The sequence below is a fragment of the Corvus hawaiiensis genome, chromosome 10 (genome assembly GCF_020740725.1).
Source record: "Corvus hawaiiensis isolate bCorHaw1 chromosome 10, bCorHaw1.pri.cur, whole genome shotgun sequence".
In the NCBI taxonomy this organism is placed as follows: Eukaryota; Metazoa; Chordata; class Aves; order Passeriformes; family Corvidae; genus Corvus; species Corvus hawaiiensis.
The window spans coordinates 28,453,472-28,473,219 of NC_063222.1; the positions used below are offsets into that span (position 1 = coordinate 28,453,472).

Sequence of the window (19,748 nt, forward strand, 5' to 3'; positions counted from 1 at the left end):
GCTCCAGGACATAATTTACTTGCTACAGCCGTCTTGGTCAGAAGAGTAAAATCTTGAGTGCATGTTAAGCCATGTGTGGGTATTCGACCATCATAAATGTAATGTAGGCAATGTGCGAGGGGAAAAGACACAAAACTGTTCAGAAAAGTGGAAAAAGTAATAGTTTACTTGATTATATAATGATTTCTTTGCCTCGTGGGTTTGGAATCTCCAGTGGATTACTCAAGAGCCCAGTCTCTGAATGACTGCCCAGAGTTTAGATTTTTTGCCTTTTGTCACACTCTGAGCTACCATCAGAGTATGTAAATACCTTTCTGTATGTCATTGTATGTCGTTTATGGTACTATGTGCATATGTCCCAGGGTCCAAACTTAGAAGTTTGTTATTAATCTGGTTTATCACCTAAATGAGAAGATCTCATGTCTCTTACATGTATATTGGCATGTATATTTCTCAAAAGAACAAGCTACAGAGAAGTAGCTGACTGACAGGAGCACTGTAAGAGACCATTCATAAATAATTATACAATATAAATTCTTGCTGGGGTTTGGCCAGGGGGTGTTTTCAGATACCTCTGGCTAAAAATTGCATAATATAATCTTTGTCTGCTCTGTTTTTTGACTAATATCAAAACGAGCTCATGTGGTTTCACCTTCCTGTCATGCATTTCTGACCTAGAGACAGAGTTTTCTACGTCGATGGATTCTTGTTGCTTAGGTCAAAAATACAAGGCCTTTAGTAAATAAAAAGCATAGGTAAAAACTCAAAGTATCTTTAATTTTTTTCCCAAATCCTGTCAACAGTAATACTCTGATTAACAGCATCCTTTCTAATACAAAATACAATATTCATTGTGCATGTAATTTGTTACCTAAGTTAATTTTTGTTTTCCCAGTTTTATCTGTCCAATAGAACTTCTCTCATTTATATAAAAATTAATTGGAAGAATGCATTTCTTTATACCTTTAATGTATTTCGTTATATCCAAATCCCTTAGGGAGTAATACTTAGCTATAAAATACTCACATATGAATTATAGTATTTTACAAATGGTGCAATATTTTTCAGGTGAAAATACAATTTAAGATTGATTATGGAAAGCAGCATTTAAAGCTGTGTGCAATAAAATAATAGAGGATTTGAGTCAGGTGATATGCTAAAAATCATATTTTATCAAACTAGGCATACAAGCTTACATTTCCCTGTATTCAATGAAAAAGAAAAAAGAAGCCAGTGCTTTCCAGCATAATGATAAAGATTTGTTTCGTGGCCTTAGCAAAAGAAAATTGAGAAACCAATTAAGAATAAATAGCCAAATTAGGTCCTGTTAAAGCCTTTATTATCTGTTGAAGTTTAGAATGCAGTTTGTTGTATTAAAACATTTTCATTAATTATTTACAGAAGTACTAGTGGGAGTTTCAATGAACAGTGAGCTAACCTTGTTGACAGGGAACCGGCTACAACTTGAAGCAGTTGCACTCCTGCATGTCAGTTCCTGCAGAAATTTTCTGGCTGTGACTGGAAGAAACATAAGTAGCCTGGGGACCACTCCACCCTGTAATTAAATACCAAACCGCACAAGTGGGGCCTGGAAAACAGGCTAATGAACACACACTTGCAGCAATGTTATCTAAAGCATTTTTCTGTGCGAGCATGTGTGGAAAAAAATATGTGATTTATTTCTCATAAAAAGCATTTCTGTAGAGACAGGCCAACTGCCTGCCCTTATGCCTGTGAGTGGGGAATTTCAGTTGCATATTGATGCACACGCTGGACTGTGTCTACACACTCTGTAAAAAGAATATTTCAAGTATTACTTTATACCAGTTTGGGTTTAGGTGATACAGCCTCATATTTCAAATGAAGACTGAGGGTTTAATATTTTCTTAGTGTGTGTAGAGAGCTCTTGGTCAGACTCTCATAAACAGATTTGTGAAACTTTTGCCACTGTTATCTTCATCACTGTTATTTTTAGAATGTTACAGTAAACATTTGCCATACCTGGACATATTTGCCGGTACATTCTGCTCGGGGGTAAGAAGGCTAATTACTTACAATATTTCATTTACTCAAAATGTTCAGATTTTTTCTTACTGGTTTCTGTTGGAGTAGAGCTTGATTTAACACATGATGAGTTTTATATAGCTGAGCGTGTTCAGCAGGACAGTAGAAGAGTAATACAAATAATAAAAATACTGTAAAAAGTAATACAAATACAATGAAAAACTTTTCTCCTGAGAAAAACAAAACAAATGGTACTAAGGTAGCTGAACTGCTGAAGTCATTTTCTAATATGGTCTTTCCTTGAAAAGCATTTGTGTTAATTCTGTAGAGACTGTTATTATTTTATACTGGTGTTTTGCTTGGTGCTGTACTGCATTCATCATAGAGAAACTTTTCCATCTCGGGAATGTAGTTAGACAGCTGGAAGTGGGGGGAGGAGATGGACAATGTATGAGAACGTAACTCAGTTAAGTTCTGGTAAGAATGTGGAAAGCAGTAATGCCTTTGTACTACCTGTTTGCGCTTTTGTGCCACAGTTACGAACGACCACAGTCACACGTGGGCATGGTGGATGTCCTGCAAGGGAGTCTCATATCACTTTGGCTTTCCTTGGTCCTTGTAGAAGAGTGGTGCAAAGCAAGAGGCCATGCATCCCTGCTAGCTTTGGTGTCGAGCATTAGAGAGAGACATTTCACAGATTCATGCAGCTTTTGGAGTATTTAGTCCACACCGTAAGGGTTTTGTTTTGTTCCCTGTTTCCAGTGGCTATTCCTGTGGGACTTAATGCCTACTGTTTCCCTTGCCAGCATCCCTTTATTAAAAATAAGTTGTAATGCGCTAGACAGTACCAAGATGTACTACTGCCCATGGCTTTTATCTGGAACTGTTGAGTGCATTAAAGAGTTCTTAACAGACAGGAAAGCTGTGATACACCACCAAAGTTTAATTGTCAGAAATTCAACTACAGCTCACATTTACAACTCGTTTTAGAGATATTTAGGAGTTCTGAGATTGGAATGCACACATCAAAACTAAATTTTCAAGCTGCAATTGACAGCATTAGGAGTCTGTCTGATTGCTCCCTTAACTGGAGTCCAGAGCTCAAGTGCTGATTTAATGATATGATGATGTTGGAGTTCCACTTAAAAAACTACCAAGGATCCAACAGCAGTAGAAACAGCTACAGAGTTTCTGATGAAGGCTGATATTTATTAATTTTCTGGTCCAAGATGGTGTCTTTCCATGATGAACAGACTGTTTTTTTCAGAATCTAAAATCATGTCATCTGTGGTGGTTAAAAGAGTTTGGTGGTTAATGTGGAGCTTGATAAAATCTGAGGACAGAAGCAGATATGGAATAAAATTGCTTCAGGGACACATTCAATTTGCACAATGTGATCCAGTTCCCTCTCTTGAGTTTTCTGAGTTAGGACACAAGCTACATTTTAGATTTGACTGTAAAGCATGAGTAGTGAAGAAAGCTTTAAGCAAGACTGCACGGATCCTAGAAGTATTGGCAAGAAGGGTTTTCTTTGAGGAAATATTTAAGAAACTTTTTGCGAAGGGCTGTCTAGAAGCAGAATTTGAATTTTGGTGTATGCATTTCTAAATTATTTAAGGAATCTGTGATAACTGTTCTGTACAAACTACTGTGTTGATGGAGAATTTGTTATATTGGACTAATGTACACTTTTAAGATAATAGATTAATAATGTGCACGCAGAATTATTGGTTTAATTAAATTTGTCTTAAGTTAATCCTTTAGTCATAGTGTTAAACCCAAAGTCCTGGAGTATTTGTGCATTAATGGATGATAACTGTCATGCATTCATCTCATTAGATAAGCTGAAAATATAATTGCTTTATGCATTAATGATTAGGAAATAGTATCAATTAGCATATTCTTAGAAAGATATGTATAGAATTGATACAGGTGTTAATTAAGAATGCTACCATGAAAACTAGACGTTTTTTCTGAAACCGTCTGAAAGGGTTTTGTCTTTACTAATGGTGTGGGTTGCTCAAAGAAAGAAAGTGAATAGTAGGTTTATTTTTATCATTTTTGTGAGCTGCTATAGCCAACATCTAAAAGTTGATCTGCCTGACCATCTTTACTCCGTAATTAGTAAATGACAATGTGGAGAGCTGTCTGCTTCTGAAGGTTTTGGATGTGTTCAGCTTTCAACAGGCTTGACAATGTAGAATCTGTAAAGTCTTCCTTTCCAGCTTTTTGCTGTTCACTCCTTCAAATAATGTTGGAAGAGTCAGTGGTTGGGCTTTGGCTTGTTTCCTTCTGGATGCTTTGGTTGAAGTTGAAAATTCTGTCTTTTTTCATGTCGGGGCCTATTACAGGACAAGAGCTTCTTTGTAACAGTGTTCGGTGTTCAGGGGCTTTGCTTGATTGGCAGATAAAAATTGTATCAAAGCCATTAAATTCAAAGGAAATGTCATGGGGGCTGAATTTCAACATACAGACTTGTGGCATTTTCCTTCTTCATTTAGGGGGAGAGAGGTCAGCATCATGTAGGGTGGAGGTATTTTGGGGTTGTTTATTTGTGGATCTTTTTCTTTTCATTGATTAACTCAAAGTCCAGACCTAGAGAACTCTTCAAGAATGGAAAGCTTGGAAACACCGCACTGTCCTGCAGTTTTCTGTACCTATGACTATTTTAAAGGCAGATGTGATGGAAGCTATACTGCGGAGACAAATACAGACTTGCTAAGAGAATTGAGCAGAATGTATTGTGTTAAAACTGAAATAATTGCTTAGAGTATATATACTCTATATATACTCTAAGTATATAAAGGGAGATGTGAAAGAGGAGTTGGCCATCTTGCATGTCCTCATGGTTCACAGCATGTGCATCGGCAGTCACAGCACAAGCACAGCAATAGCAGAGCTGCAAGTTCAGGCACAGCTTTCCCTTCAGTGACTTGTTTCTCTGATCATATGTCTGCTGACCCCTCACTGGTCAAAATGCTCCACTTTGTTCACTGGGTATTGATCTGTCCCTGATAATTTTTGGATGCATTATTCTGACAGTCTTCCAGGTTTGCGAATAGCAGGATGCTTTCATGGTACATTTGAGTTTTTTCTTGTACCACAAGTAGTCCTTTTTTTCTACCTGTGATCAATTTTCCTAGTCTGTCTGCTGTTGTTGTTTTTATTAAATGTTCTATGTTCCTGTTTTTCAATGACTGATTGGTGAGCACAGGTGTAAGCATTACAAAATGCCGTAATAGTCCTTGGTCAAGCAATTCTTGAAGTTGTATTGAAGTGTTTTGTTTCTGTAACCAAAACCAGTGTTTGAACTATGAACCTGAAATTTTGTGTGGGCTTTTAAAGAAGTTCTCAAAACTTCTCGATTGATGTATTTTCTTAGTCTTCACTGGCACTGTAAAGCCCCTGAATACAGCAGCATCTGAGCAGAAGGAAGTACTAATCATTGGGAAGCTGACCTAGGCTGAAGGAAACAGCAGTGTGGTTCCTGTTGTGCTGCCGAGTGTGTCTCTTCGGAAATCCTGTCATTTCTCTGTGCGTTCTTTTCTGGGCTTCATTTCAGCATCTGTTCATGAAAAAATTTCTGTGTATTGAAGCAGACAGTGTACAGTAATAAACCTTAAATATTGCTTCATGGTAGTTGTTTCTTACAACGCAAGCTTAAATCCTTTCACAGTGTTACTGTTCTAAGTGGATACAAAGCTTTTGTTCCCATGGATCAGCTCAGACTTTAATCACCAAAATCATAGGCAGTTGTTGGTGATTCCTGACTGCTGCCAGCAACAGGAGTTCAAAATCCCTGAAAAGGGCTACAAATTGCTCTTTAAATACACTCTGCTGCCAGCTTGTTTACAAAAGCTAGCTAAAGTTTGTACAAACTACAGCAACTCCCCAGACACTTTTGGAGATACAACACACAGAGGTATGTATATGCGAGCAAGGCACCTTACCCAGCTGGAGTCCGCTAGATTTTCAGACCATATTTCCAAAGGTCTCTTCACCTGATAAAATCATTTGGCCAATGTGGGTTTGAAGTCGCCTTTTTTTAAAAAGAATGAAAGAAAGAACAAAACCAAACTGTTGGGTGTTGTTTGTTTGCCTAAGCAGCCTTTTGTAATGTTAAGGTAGAAATGCTAAAGTTGTTTTCAGAATTTTCTTAAAATCCTTTATTTTCAAATGCTTCAGGAATAAAAGTAATTGTTTGGGAAAGGCTTTGGATTTGGATAAAAGCAGCTTTTCTAATTTTGGCATGTGTTCCATATGGTTTCTCTCAGAGCACACGGGCAGTTCTGTCGTGTGGATGCCCATCTTTGCAGCCTCCTGCCAGTGCCCTCACCTACATTAGGTGTCTCTGGACTCAAGCTAAGCAGGCTTTGCATCAGTAAATGAGTACAGCCTATGCTGTGTGGGCATCATCATGCAGCTCCGTGGGGAATGTAGAAAAGGTCAGCCTTTTGGAGCTGACAAGCAGAATTTAGTGTCGGAGTTCTTCACAGAAGGTTTTTTGATTTCACATTTAGTTTTGATACTGCATTTCCCATTTCATGTTTTACTCATTCTACTGTATATGTTTAACCAGAAATAGAAGTGCTTTTTGCTTGAGAGATTGGGAAAAATATTTTTTTGCAAATGCTGCAAAATGAAGTATGAAGAAAAGATGATGAAAAGAAATGCATACTGTTACTTAAAATGTAGTTCGTAAAGGTATAAAGCAGGCTGAATTGTGTTGGCACATGTCAAAACTGAGCATTTGATGTGAGTGAAGTTAATGTGAAAATTGTGGACCAGATTTTAATTTTGAATAAATGTGTATCTCTGCAACCTACAACTCTTAACTGACGTGGCAGCCTTGCCAGCAGGAGGGGTACAGTGATGCCAGGGATTCTTACCATCCCTTCACACTGCAGAGGATACATCTAGTATAATGCTTTGCCAGCCATTCCTTTGATGAAGACTTTTCCAGTCATGGGATGGTATTTTCAGAGATGCTGCCATCACTACCAATTACTATTGGTAATGCCTGACATTACCAATAGTAGGTTATAATATTAGATAAATACTAATTTTTATTAGAGGTGGTGGAGGGCTCTACTTCTTTATTCATATTTTTTAGTTGGGATTTTGATTTTTGTCTATTACTGGAAGACTTTATGGCAATGGAAAATCAATGAAATTATGCTACTGCAAGAGAGCAGACAATGTAAAACTTAACTAGAGTAAACGAAATTTCTAGTGAGACTATTTACAACTGAAAGTGCAACAGTAAATCACTGATATTTAAAAGAAATTAAGATAGTAAAGTATGTATGGTATGTATTAAGAAGTAAAGGTACGTATGTTGTAAAACATTCTTTTTCAAAGGAGAAATCCTAATTTGAGATTTGTAACTCTATGAAAACCTTAGCAATTTTAGTCCGTAAGTCATAAATGAAAAAATAGCTCTTGGTATTAACTATGCTAATACTCACCCAAATATATGAAGAAATACTATTTTAAGCAGTCATCTGCAGTGACTGAATGATTCACATTATTACGTTTGTTTTCTTTCTGTAGTAGTTTTTCTTTGAGGACAGAGAGAAGATTTAACTTTGATTCCTTAAACTCTGTGTAGTTCTATATCTTGTGAATTATTTGGCAAATTTGCCATGATGTTCCATTGCCAAACATTTGGATGAAGTGTTGTGCTGCCATGGCAGGTCCCTGTTTTGTATTGCAGCATGGAAATGAGTGATCAGTCTCTGGCAGCAGAAGTGATTTCAGGTGCTGTACATTCCAGAAAGCAACTCCAGTGTTGATTCTCTTGTCAAATACTTGCCAAAATTCAGGCATTGGAATGATCCTGGTATTTCTGCTGTATATTTATGGTCAAATACAGCTCAAAACGTTCATTAAATTTTGAGGTTTTCACATGGGGTTTTTAGCAATTATGACAGATCTTTCTTGTAACAAAGAGTAGGGGACAATAAAGGGTGAAAGAGAAACATAAGTTTGCAGATAAAACAAATTGGGATGCAATTAACACACAGGAGCACTGTCAGTTTCCATTTTGTGCTACTTTTCCTGCAGTTACAGACATATGTTTGCATTTATTTGAGTAGTTTTGTGGTACTGCCTGGTTTGCTTTACTAAAAGCATGCATTCTACCGAGGATATTGTCTCATGAACATTTCCTTTTTCTGTCAGGATGGCTTCTACTAGAACAATATTTTCAGTGGTCTTTTTTTATCTTAGAGAAACAAATGTCTGATTCATTTTTCTAGAAAAAACAGGAAGCTGTAAAGTAGACAGACTGGAAAAGAAATGCATACTGTTACTTAAAATGTAATTTTAAAAGGTATAAAGCAAACTGGAAGTAACTCTTTGTTAGATTCTAAGGGGATATTACAGTTTTACTGTTTTCCTCCTATTATCTGAACCTCATGTGAAGAACAATTTAAAATGATCTTATTAAAAAAAACCCGAAAAACACCTACTCATATGAAAACTTCAGATAAAAGCAGCTGCTGCACAGCAGCATGTATTTCGAAAGCATGCAGCCTCTGCACCTTTGTGAGTGATGCTTTCTGTGCCCATGTTCAGTATTGCTGCACTGCGTCTGACAGAGATTTTTGACCACTACTAAGTAATTTCAAAGCAAGAGAAAAGACCAAATGGGGAAATTGAAGTTGGGCGTTCTGTCTGGCAGATTCTTCTCAGATTTACATGCAGATCTGTTATTCTGACTTTCCTGGGTGCTGGAGATATCCATGGACATTTTGCACCTGTAAAAAGCAGAATGACTACATGCTGAAAGGGAAGTGGAGCAATAAAAATCCCATACCACAGTAATCACTGCAGTAGGATTATGGTTCTAAGTACATGCAATCCCAAGTAATAGCTCAGTGGTGAGGTGTTGATGCTGTGCTGTATCACTGGTGCTAGTCTTGACCTTGCTTTGAATAATCTGGTCATCCATCCCAGTACCTTTGTTACTGTTCTTTTCTCCCTGGGGGCTGTAGTCTTTACTGTTGCAGTAAATACAAAAATCAGAAATTATTGAAAAATTATTCCCTAAGCACAAGCATTGTGGAAACTTAAAGATTCGTCCTTCATGTTTTAATACCTATGACAGAGGCATGCATCCTAAGGAAAAGTCAAGCTAAAAGAGTATTATTCTTGCACTTTTGTTCACTGACAGATAGGAGATGAGCTTCCTCAAAACTGTAATGAAATAGCTCTGTTGAAAATATGTGAAGTTCAGTTTTAGCTTCTGCAGGTAAGTAAAATACTGTGTGGAAAGATTATCTGACTGTATTTATAAAGCACCTGCAAAGTGCAGAACCATCAGTAACAACTGTCTTATTTGAAGTGTTGTTTTTTTCTTGATGGCTGTACTAGCAACAGCAGAGAAGAAAAAAAGTCTGAACTAAAACGCTTCTTGGGGCCATATGGAAAGAACATATCACTGCAAAAATTCCACCTGATACAGACCCGAATTTTTCGTGACTCTGTTGTGCAGGTCCCTGCTGCGGCTTTTGTTTTAGGTACTGGCAGAAGGGAAATGTTTTCTAGTCATTCAATTTCCAGCATTCTTACCAAAAGAAAAGTTGTGAAGGTGTTTCACCATAAGGTCTTTGAGACAAAGCTGTGTCAGTTTTTAAAATTTAATTTCTATGTGACATTTCATATAAACCACAGCTTTTAAAAAAAATTTAATGTTAGCTCCTGAGAGTTTGCAATTTACAATTGAGTTATTGCTTTGAGACATCTGAATGAGTGTTCCTTTGATAGTGTAATTCCAGATGGGATATGCAAGACCTTGACCTGCCAGAGCATCTTCGCTAGGTCTAAGTAAACCTTGCAAAGTCTTCCCTTTGGTGAATACTGAATTCTCACTTTAAAAATATTTATTTCAATTTAAAATTCTAATATGATCACCTCTTTGTAAAGCATTTAAATACAAGTATTTTAAAATCCAGATAAAAAGTTTACTGATTTGGTTTCATTCTAAGGCATTTTGGATTTTGCTTTCATGAATATTAAAGAAGAAATACACAATGCAAACCATATGTAGGTCTGTTAAGTTGTATGGTAATTTGATTTGAAAGAAGGATCACATACACGAAGTTTTCTTGCAAAAAAGTTACAGAAAAAAGTGCCTTTATGTTTCAATGCAGTCTGGAGGCACAAAATAGGTAATTTTCCACAACTGGATATGAAGAGTTTTGTGTTTAATTCATATGTTTGGAATGTTTTTTAAAAAGTCAGCTGTAGTAAAGATCAGTAGCGAGCATTTGAAATAAGCATAAGCAGTTGATGACAACACTGGTTTTTAATATATTTTGTAATGGATTGTTAGTCCAATGCAAAAATATTTGGATTGTATTTTGGCATATTGATTTCCAGTGGTTATAGTAGGACTGCAGGCAGCTGATCAGCGTTGCATTCCAGTCCTTTGCTGTGTGATGATGGAATACAACATTTGGTCTTTTTTTTTTATGCTCTTGATAAGCCAGGAACTTTTAATACTAACTGAGATCTGGAGCTGGTTTAATCTGGCTGAGTCCCAGAGGTATTTGGAAGGTGCTAAATGAGTGGAATATTATTTATCATTATAAGAGACTTACAGGATCTTTATAGAACTGTTACCGGAATTGGTGAATATAAGCCATTATTTTTCCTTCGCAGTTCTGAGAGTCACCTTTAACAGATCCATTCCTTTGTCACAGTGATCAAAATAGTAGCTTTTTTTGTTGGCATGACATTTGTAATTGGTGGAATGACTAGACTGTGTCTTAGTCCTTAATCTGTTATTAAGGTAATTGTACTTTCACTTCATGCTTATTGTTTAAAGTAATCTAAAGCAAGAGGATGATCACTTTAAACATAAGTGAGGCATACATACTTGTTCTTCAGTTCACGCAGCCGGTTTGGCCTTCCTCTTCTGGATGAGGTCAAACCTCAGATATTTGGGTTAATTATGCCATGAAAAGGGCTACAAATTTAAATCTGAGGTTGATAAATGACATACCTCTTGCTGCTTAATTTGGTCCAGTTTTTAGTTCCCTGTGCCACCTTTATTTTGACCCCTTTATTTTGACAGGACTTTGTGTAAGCAGTGACAGACAGTGCCTTCCATGAAAATAATAGTGTCTTTGGTAGTGGAAAATACCGTGACATTGGAAATTAAAAAAAAACCAAACCAGGTATAGTTGGTTGAACCCAGTAGATGAGTAAAGTAATGAGAGCAGATTTTAAGGGAAATGTAGAAGATAATTTACCCCCTGCTCTTGGGGGTTCAGTTGGCAGTGGCCCACGGGCTGCACTCAGGTTCCTCATGCTCTGGCTCTCACTAAACTTTTGCTCAGTTTCCTCCCTGGGAGGAGCAGAGAGCTGCTCCCCTGCCTGGTCTTCATTCCTGCTTCTGATGGCACTCATGGAGAGAAGGGGCTGGAGAGTGGCCTCCCACTCCTCTTGCTCTGCTCTGGCCCCTGGCACAGAGGCTGGTTAATGAGACAGGGAAACAGTTCCGTCTGGTTCTCTGTGCTGGCTTCATTATGTGCGAGAACAAAGGCGGCTGCACAAAGCTCTGTGTCACGAATACCAACGCCAGTACCCTCTGACTTTTATCTATGTTGGTGTTGTGGCTTTAGGGGCACAAATCTGATGTGTAGCTTGAGTCCCAATTCAGTTGTACCCAAGAAAAAAGACTCTGTGATTTTGTTTTGGCTAATGTAAGCTGAACTGGAACTGAAAATACAGGATGATTGCTCTTACCACTCAGGTAATAATCTGATTACTTTCATTATTGTGAATTATGAAACTGTCAACATACAGTTAAATTTTACCAGCTAAATTTTTAAATAGAACTGCTTTGTTACTCTGCCCTGAACTCAGTATACCAATAAAATGTCACAGATACTCATTAAGATGAGAGAACACCTTGCAGGTCATGTCTTAGTTTGCATTCTCACAAAGTTTCTTTTGCCTCCTAGTGGTTTATTTTTGATCAGAGGTTCATTTTCACTTACTGTTTGATGTTGGATATTACAAAGTCTTTGGCCTTTTTTTAAAGACCGTAAGTCTTTATAATAAAATACAGTCCAGCAAAATATTTATGATGCGTAATCGTAAAGGAGGGCAGATGTACTGGATTTGTGCAGCTTGGAGGAGGCTGAGGGGGAGCAGAGGGAGGTGCTGGGCGCTTCTCCTCATCCCCTGGGGATAGGACACAAGGGGTTGGCTGAAAGATATGTTGAGGGAGCTCAGACTGGGTACCAGGCAAAAGCTCTTTGCTGAGAGGGTGGTCAGACCCTGGAACAAGCTCCCCAGGGAAGTGGCCCCAAGCCCATTGTTGGTCAAAAAGTGTTTGGATGACCCTCAGATAGCCGGTTTAACTTTTAGGTTGCCCTGTGTGGAGTCAGGAGTTGGACTGGATGATCCTCATGGGTCCTTTCCCATGGATTCAGGATATTTTATGTTTCTATGAAATAATTCTGCATTTATTTAGTAAGTCCAGTTGGGATACAGGGAGACTGTTATTCAGGTAAGAAGCTGGTCTGAAATACTTCATTCCTACATGTAGGGTTACTGACGGTCGGTGACGGAGACGAGAGATCTCTGTAGTCTGATCTTGGGACACATGGGGTTTATTGCAAAGGGCGTGGGTATAGGGGCACTGCTCAGAGCTGCCAGACTCAGCTCTGAGCAGGCCCAAGAGAGCAAGAGAGTAAGCGGGTAAAGAGAGAGAGAGAGAGAGTGTAAGAGCAAGGAGAGTGAAGAAGAAGTAGTAAGAGTAAGAGCAAGAGCAAGAGAATAGAATGGAAGTGTCTGAAGTCCTGGTTACAATACAATAAATCATCTTCTGTACTGAATATTCTAATTGTCACTAACCAATCTAATACAAGATACAAATCCTATAGCATTTACATACAGCCTATAAGAGTTCTTATATTACCATATAGTGTTACATCTTAACTTCTAAAAACTACTCTTTGGACTCCTTCTGCTGAGCTAGTAGGGTCTGCTCTGACCCTTGGACCTGCTTGCAAGCAGAGGGTATTGTTCCATCAAGAGGGGATTACTTCAGTCGGCCATACCATTGTTCTCCAGTTGTTCAGTAACTAAGACTTGGTATTTCAAAAGTGGTTTTCATTTCGATGTTGCCTGTAGTTTTCATATTCCCAAAATCTTTTGTCAGGCAATCATATTTATAAGGCTTTCCTGTTTCATCTTCCCCAACACCTACAAGATACTAAAAATCAGATTTTAGGTACCACATTTTAAATGGTGTATTAGGAAATTTTCCAGCATTTATGACACTGCCTTTTTAATTATATTTTTCAGTCAATGTCATCATTTTTTGGAGCTATGATACAACATTTTAATAATAAAAACCCCATGTGTTTTCTGAGGGTAGCTAACATTTTTCTCCAACCCCTCCACACACACATCCCACACTGCTCCCCACTCCCCACTCAAAATTGTATTCGTTAGCCAGGTTAAATGTCTAGGCTAAATATTGCCTGATCAGTCACTGTCTTGCATTACTAGATAAATGGGTTTAGGGACTGCTTCTGACTTGCTAATAATATGGGTAATTTGTGCTGCCTCCATTCCATGGCATTATTCCTTTTGAGTACAGCACAGTGTATTCCTGTGACATGTGCCCATCTTCTCATACCAGTAATCCTCGAACACATGTTCCTTGCACGCCATTAGAAATCAGTAAGATGCACCTACATTGCTAAATATTTGATATTTTTATACATTATTCTGAGCTTAAGGGAAGCCTTGCTTGTCCACATTTGTACTTAAATCTTAAAAAGATTTCTTCTCAAATAGACTGTGTTTGATTGGAATATTACTGAAGTGTCAGAAATGACAGAAATTCCTTATGTTCAGCTAAATCTTACTTGAAATTCTCATCTCATTTTTAAATTCTCATGTGCAGAGAGCACCAGTGGAGGACTGGCACCCTTCCGTAGTTGAGGTCAACTGTCAGCTTTGAGACATTGTTTCTTTATTTTGGAAATGTTTTGTTTGAGAAAAGACTTGGTCTTTTAACCAGCTCCTGCTTTTCATCTGTTTTTCATGGCAAGTGATCACATTTCCCAACCATTTGCGAACAGTGACTGTCTGGCAGGATTTCCTGGATACACATTAGTTTGGAGACTGTAAAAGGTCAACTTTCTGAACTCTGGGAATTAGTGTGGTTATTTGTTCTGCCTTTTCTTCCATGGGAACTAATCAGCTCATATGGAAGGTAGAAATAGGGTCCAAGAAAAATTCATCTGCTAGCTGATTACCTCCACCATGAATCATAAAGAAAAAAATAATCCAAGTAGGACACCTCCTGACCTTTGTGTACTAAAACTTTCTGAACAGCTGGAACCAATGTGTTTGGAGTCAGAGTTTTGTAAGAAACTTCTGAAAAAGTTATTTATAACCTGATCCCAATTTTGTCTATTAGAGTGAGGCCCTCGCAGGACATAACTCATAAGTTGAAGCTGTGTGAGGGCTGCAGATAACTAGTGCTGACTTGGAAAAGAACCATTTCTTTATTAGACTTTTTTCTTTATATTCTAAGCTGACATTCAAAATTAAAAAGGGTTAATAAAAACAGGTGAACCAACAGATGTTTATAGAAATTTGACCAATTTAAATTTGTTTCTTGTGGCTCCACTGGAAGAAGCGATGGGATTTTTCTCATGGGGATATGCCATGTAAGAGATTGAAACCATGGAAATTTTTCCATGTTATGAGGGAACCCTCTAAATGGGTGGTAGGGAATAATAGAGAAGATGCTGATGTTGATAAAAGACAGGTTTTTGTCATTATTTGCATAGAATCCATCAGACATTTCTTCAGGCCCTGAAAGTGAGGGGTGTATTTGAATATCAGAAGTCCTAATGGATTTCTTAATCTTATAGGGAAGAGGAAAGAGCCATGCTCCACATCCCTTAGCTCCAGCAGTTTGGTTGATTGCTTTCCTTTTCCTCATCTTCTGAGGACTTACAAAGAGGGCAACATTCTGTTCTACCTTTTGTCTATTAAGAATTATGTGTCTCCTGAATTGTCTGTTTTCCTTACTGTATTCTCAGTAGTGATTAAATGGTCCAAATGGAGGAAGTAAGATAAGTCCTGATGCATTCAAGGTCATGGTTGTCTCAGCATTCATTTAGATGAAGCAGATTTTCTCCCATTGAATTTATTACAGAGGAAATGCCAAAAGCATCCTGATAGCTGTTTTCTCTGCCCGTGGTGTCTGGAGCCTTTTTTCTGCTGAGCTGAATGAATGAGCTCTGAAAGTTTTGGATTTGTAGAGTTGGGGCTGGAGGGGAACGACAAGCAGCTTGGTTGGCTGCTTTTTAAATCGGTAAGGATTCTCTCCCCTTCTGGTGTCAGCAAGAATGTCATCAGCTGCCACTGACTCGCAGGTGGGTCAGTAGAGACACTGTGTGGAAGGTTTTTTAGACCTTGCAGAAATGCTTGGGCAGTACAACTTCATCAAGTAACCACGTGTCCATGTCCTTATGTACATACTGCACATGATAAAAGAAAATTTGTAGTGTTTATTTAACTTTAAACACATAGATTTGAAACAATGGTTCTTACGATTCTGTGATTAGTCTACACTATATAACACTTGAAAGGATAGCAGGGACCAAAAACCAGAATTTGTGGCTGGATAAAAACAGAAGTGTGATGCATTGAATCATGGGCAAGTGAATAAAACTTCAGTATTTACAGGTACCAGTCACAAAGTTATTCCTGATGATATTTCAATAGCAAATTATTTTCTAAAACACTGAGAGATTTGAGTGGCATGATACTTTAAATAATTCTAGCTACTTCATAACCACTATTGAGGTAGATAAATATAGACCCAAAGTAGTTTTATTCGTCTAAATAGTTTTGTTTGTGATATACTGAATGAAATTTATTGCCTAAATGTTATTTTTAGTTGGTTATGTTGTAACTAAATCATAGGAGAAAATGCTTTTGCGTTTGCTCTTTGGCAGATTAAAGTCTTATTTACAAGAGGTAAATCTTGGTCTGAAGAGTTAGGGATTTGGGTCATGGAGGGAAAAAAAAAGAATTAGTATCTGGTTTGGCTCTGCGTGTCTGTTGTGCTGTAGCTACTGGCATTCATGTTAAAATATAAATATTGCTGTCTGTGAAGTTCAGAGAACAGAAGTTATTTTGACCTTTTTGAAGCTTAATAAATGTACTGGCCTAAAAGCTGAGGTTGTGAGAATGATCTCTGACTGTGAGCTGCAGTACCAGGAACTGCTTTGCACAAATGTGTGTATTTTGAGCCAGTGTTCAGTTTCTAGTGAAGGAGGATTGTCTGTTTGGGAAAACTATTTCTCAAGCCAATCTATGTTATTGTTTGGAAAACCTGACCAAGCAGTTCAAAAGCTTGTCATAGGAACAAGTTAGAACAACTGCTGTGCATTTGTGGAAAGAAATTCTGGAGACTGTGGTAACAAAATTTTGTTGTCTTTTGAAGAAATGCTGTGATTTCAAAATCAGAAGGTAGGCAGGACTGCAGATGGGCCTACTTAGGGAGTAGAAAATAGTTTTATTTCTGCAACAAAACCTTTTACGGAAGTGTACTTGAATATATTGGCAATGATCTGAAGCTCTTGACATATTGTTCTTCAAATTACAAAGAGAAAACAGTGGATAATTGTTTTTTAAACAGCAAAATAGAATCTTATTAGTATTATGATAATTAATTCAATCCTCTAAATTCTCTGATTAAAAAGGCACCAGTACTAGAAAAAAATAATCCCTTTTAAAATTTTCTGTTAATGCACATGGAAAAAATGCACAATGCCCTGGAAACATTAATGCTTTCTGACAGAAAGCAAAATGTGAAATAAAAATCTAGATTATGGAGGAGAACTCTGGGACTAAATTCTGTGGAGTCATACATTCCTCTGCCTCTGGCCAGTACAGTAGAATATAATGTTAGGTATTTTTTCTATAACTTCAAGGGATTTTGTGTCCTGTTTTGCTCTGGGCTGTTTGTCTATCCTACCACCTGTTCTTGCCTGGGACAGATTTTCATTATGCCCTTATAAGGGGACTCTGCGTAGTTTAACGGGGAGTTCTTGTTTATGTATTGATTTTTACTAGAATGCAGAATATGTTAAAATAATAACAGCTTGTCTAGAAATGCCATCTTGGTAGTCAAAGAGCATTTATTAGGTTGGGCCACTTCTCCCATTCTTGTTACAAGACAGCACCATTTTATGTTTTATGTATGCAAACCCTGATTGTTCATAAATATGGTCCCTTTTGACATGGCTTTTATACTGGTAAAGCGAGGCATTCACAACAAAACGTGGTGATAGCCCTCTCGCTCAAGTAGAGGACAGTTAGTTACCTTTCAGTCTATAACCTGTTCAACAATATCAGAAACAGCACAAATCTGAAAATGTCATGCATCTCTCACAAAAGAACTCTTTGTCTTCAGATTGCTACATTTTCCCCAAAAGAAAATAAACATGGTTTTAATAAAATCATTAATATGTCTCTTTAAATATGAGTGCTACAGGCACTCATCAAGTAAATGAATGCATTAATGCTATTATATATTGTATACATTAAAAAAACCCATAAGAATGTTCTATATAATAGCTTCATTCAGTACCTTTTTTTTCCTTTCTCTCAAGAATTGGGGTTTCATCCAAATTCTAAAGGTTAAGTTGTCAATAGAACTCAAAGGGTGTTTTGTTTCCATTTGTATAACTAGTTTAATGTTTTTTAAGGCCTCCATGTACACCAACAATGGAATCAGTCAGTTACAGGGGAGCTTAGCAGGACATTCTCAAAGTTCTCTTCACAGCAGCAAATTGTGCTGAAACTAATTCAGGAAAAGAGCAACTCTCTTCTCTGAAGAAGTTACTTAGCATAGTGTAATAAATATTCAAGTACAGATGTAATGTTCCAGCTTCAAGATCAGAGATGATGATGAACATGCAGCAGGAGAACAAAGTCCATGGTTCAATCAGTTTAATAATTACATTGTGGCTCCTTGTTAAAGCTTCATGTAATTTTCATGAAACATTATCGGTGTCTGAAAAAGCAAGTGCCATGAATTTGATTAACTAAAACCTGTGAGTTGGAGTAGGGCAGAGTGTCACTTGAACTCCCACAGTAACAAGTGGCTGAACTATTGAATTTCTGCACTCTAAAGGAAAGTGATTGAGAAATACTGGATTTTATATTTGTGTGCTTTTAGTGATGTAAGGAACGATATATTCTTATTCTTTCCAACTGTTTAACAGCAGAAATGGAATCAGGAGCATGCAGCTCTAAGCTCTTCCACCTGATAGGTATATTTGTTTCATGTGTATATAGTGCATGCATGATTTTTGCAAAATATTATTAACATTTTGCCTTCGGATAAGGCAACATTTTGTCCATTCTTTATTAGTAGTGAGTAATGTTGGCATATAATTAAATTGCTGAGGCAGCTGTTGTGGCTGAGCCACCGGTTGTTTTGAGGTGTCCATGGGGGTGCCTCGAGTACTTTGCAACAGCTGTGGACTCAGAGTGGCTCCACTAGGTTACTCTGAAGTGCCAGGAAGCGCTTTGGAAGTGCCGGAAGATGAGGCAAAATTTTTCCTTTTCAGAGAGGGGAGTTATTCATACTAAACACTTAGTAGAGCATGTGTCTTTAGATGTCTGGTTTTGGAATAAAATGCTGTGTATTTTTGTTAATCCCGTTCTTCCCTCCTCTGTCAGAAATCAGAAGACCAGAAATGACTATGAAATAGGCTGATGCTGTCCTGGCTGGAGGGCACTGCTGAGAGCAGTGGCCTGGCCCTGTCCTCCTTTCCAAATCTTTTTCTCCATTTTCTTTTGACTGAAGTGGGGCGGCAGGCTCAGGCAGATCAATCTGTTGATGTAGCTGAAACAATCAGCAAGGTTTGTTTCTGCAAGTTCAACAAGTTGACCACGGTGTCCATCCTTATTGTCTTGGCACCACAGGCTGTTGGCAAGAGCAGCTGCCATATGGCACTGCCGTGACCATGGAGCCATGGGCAAGCTGCGTGCTTGTGGGTTGTAATACAATCTACCAGGATTCAATTGGGACCTTAAACTACCTCATGCATTATTTGTAATTTAGAATGCAGAAAAATAGAAGAGACTTTAAACCTGGTTTTATTTGTAACAGCCCAAGTGCCCTTTGGTCTGCCCCAGACATTTGGAAACATCAAGAAACCTCAACATGTCAAGGCACCCATGCTAAATAGTCAGAAATACGCTGTAGCTATCTGTTTTTCCCATCTCAAAGTATTGTCCCATGAAAGCAGCATCTTACCCATTTGTCACGTTAACCAGTACTCTGCACCAAATGCCCACAGCCCCCAGGCCAGTGCCAGACACTCAGTGTCTGTTCTTGGCTAACTGGATGGACACCAGTATTCTAAATTATCCTGTCTGGGTTCTTGTGTAACATCATCACAGGTTTTCTTTAAAAGAACCCATTATTTCTCATATGTCTTTTTAGAGGAGATGGGACCCTTCTAAAAATAAATGTGCATTCCTCTTGTGTGTATGAGAAAGAAGGTAGTAGCATTCTTCTTTGTGTAGCTGGAAGAGAACCAGCTGTATCAGCTTTACTGTATATGATGTTCGAAAATGTCAGGCTAATGGAGAATGTCCTGCAGATAGCATTAATTTTTAATGTGGTTGTTACAGGTGATAAAGCTATGAGAGAATGATGTGGTGAATATTGTCCATTG

The 19,748-nt window shown here is 37.9% G+C and overlaps 1 protein-coding gene across 1 annotated transcript in view; it reads left to right on the forward strand.

The window, feature by feature from the left end:
* Positions 1 to 19,748, forward strand: part of WWTR1 (WW domain containing transcription regulator 1) — a 52,348-nt gene that overhangs the window by 1,338 nt on the left and 31,262 nt on the right. The window lies entirely within an intron of this gene.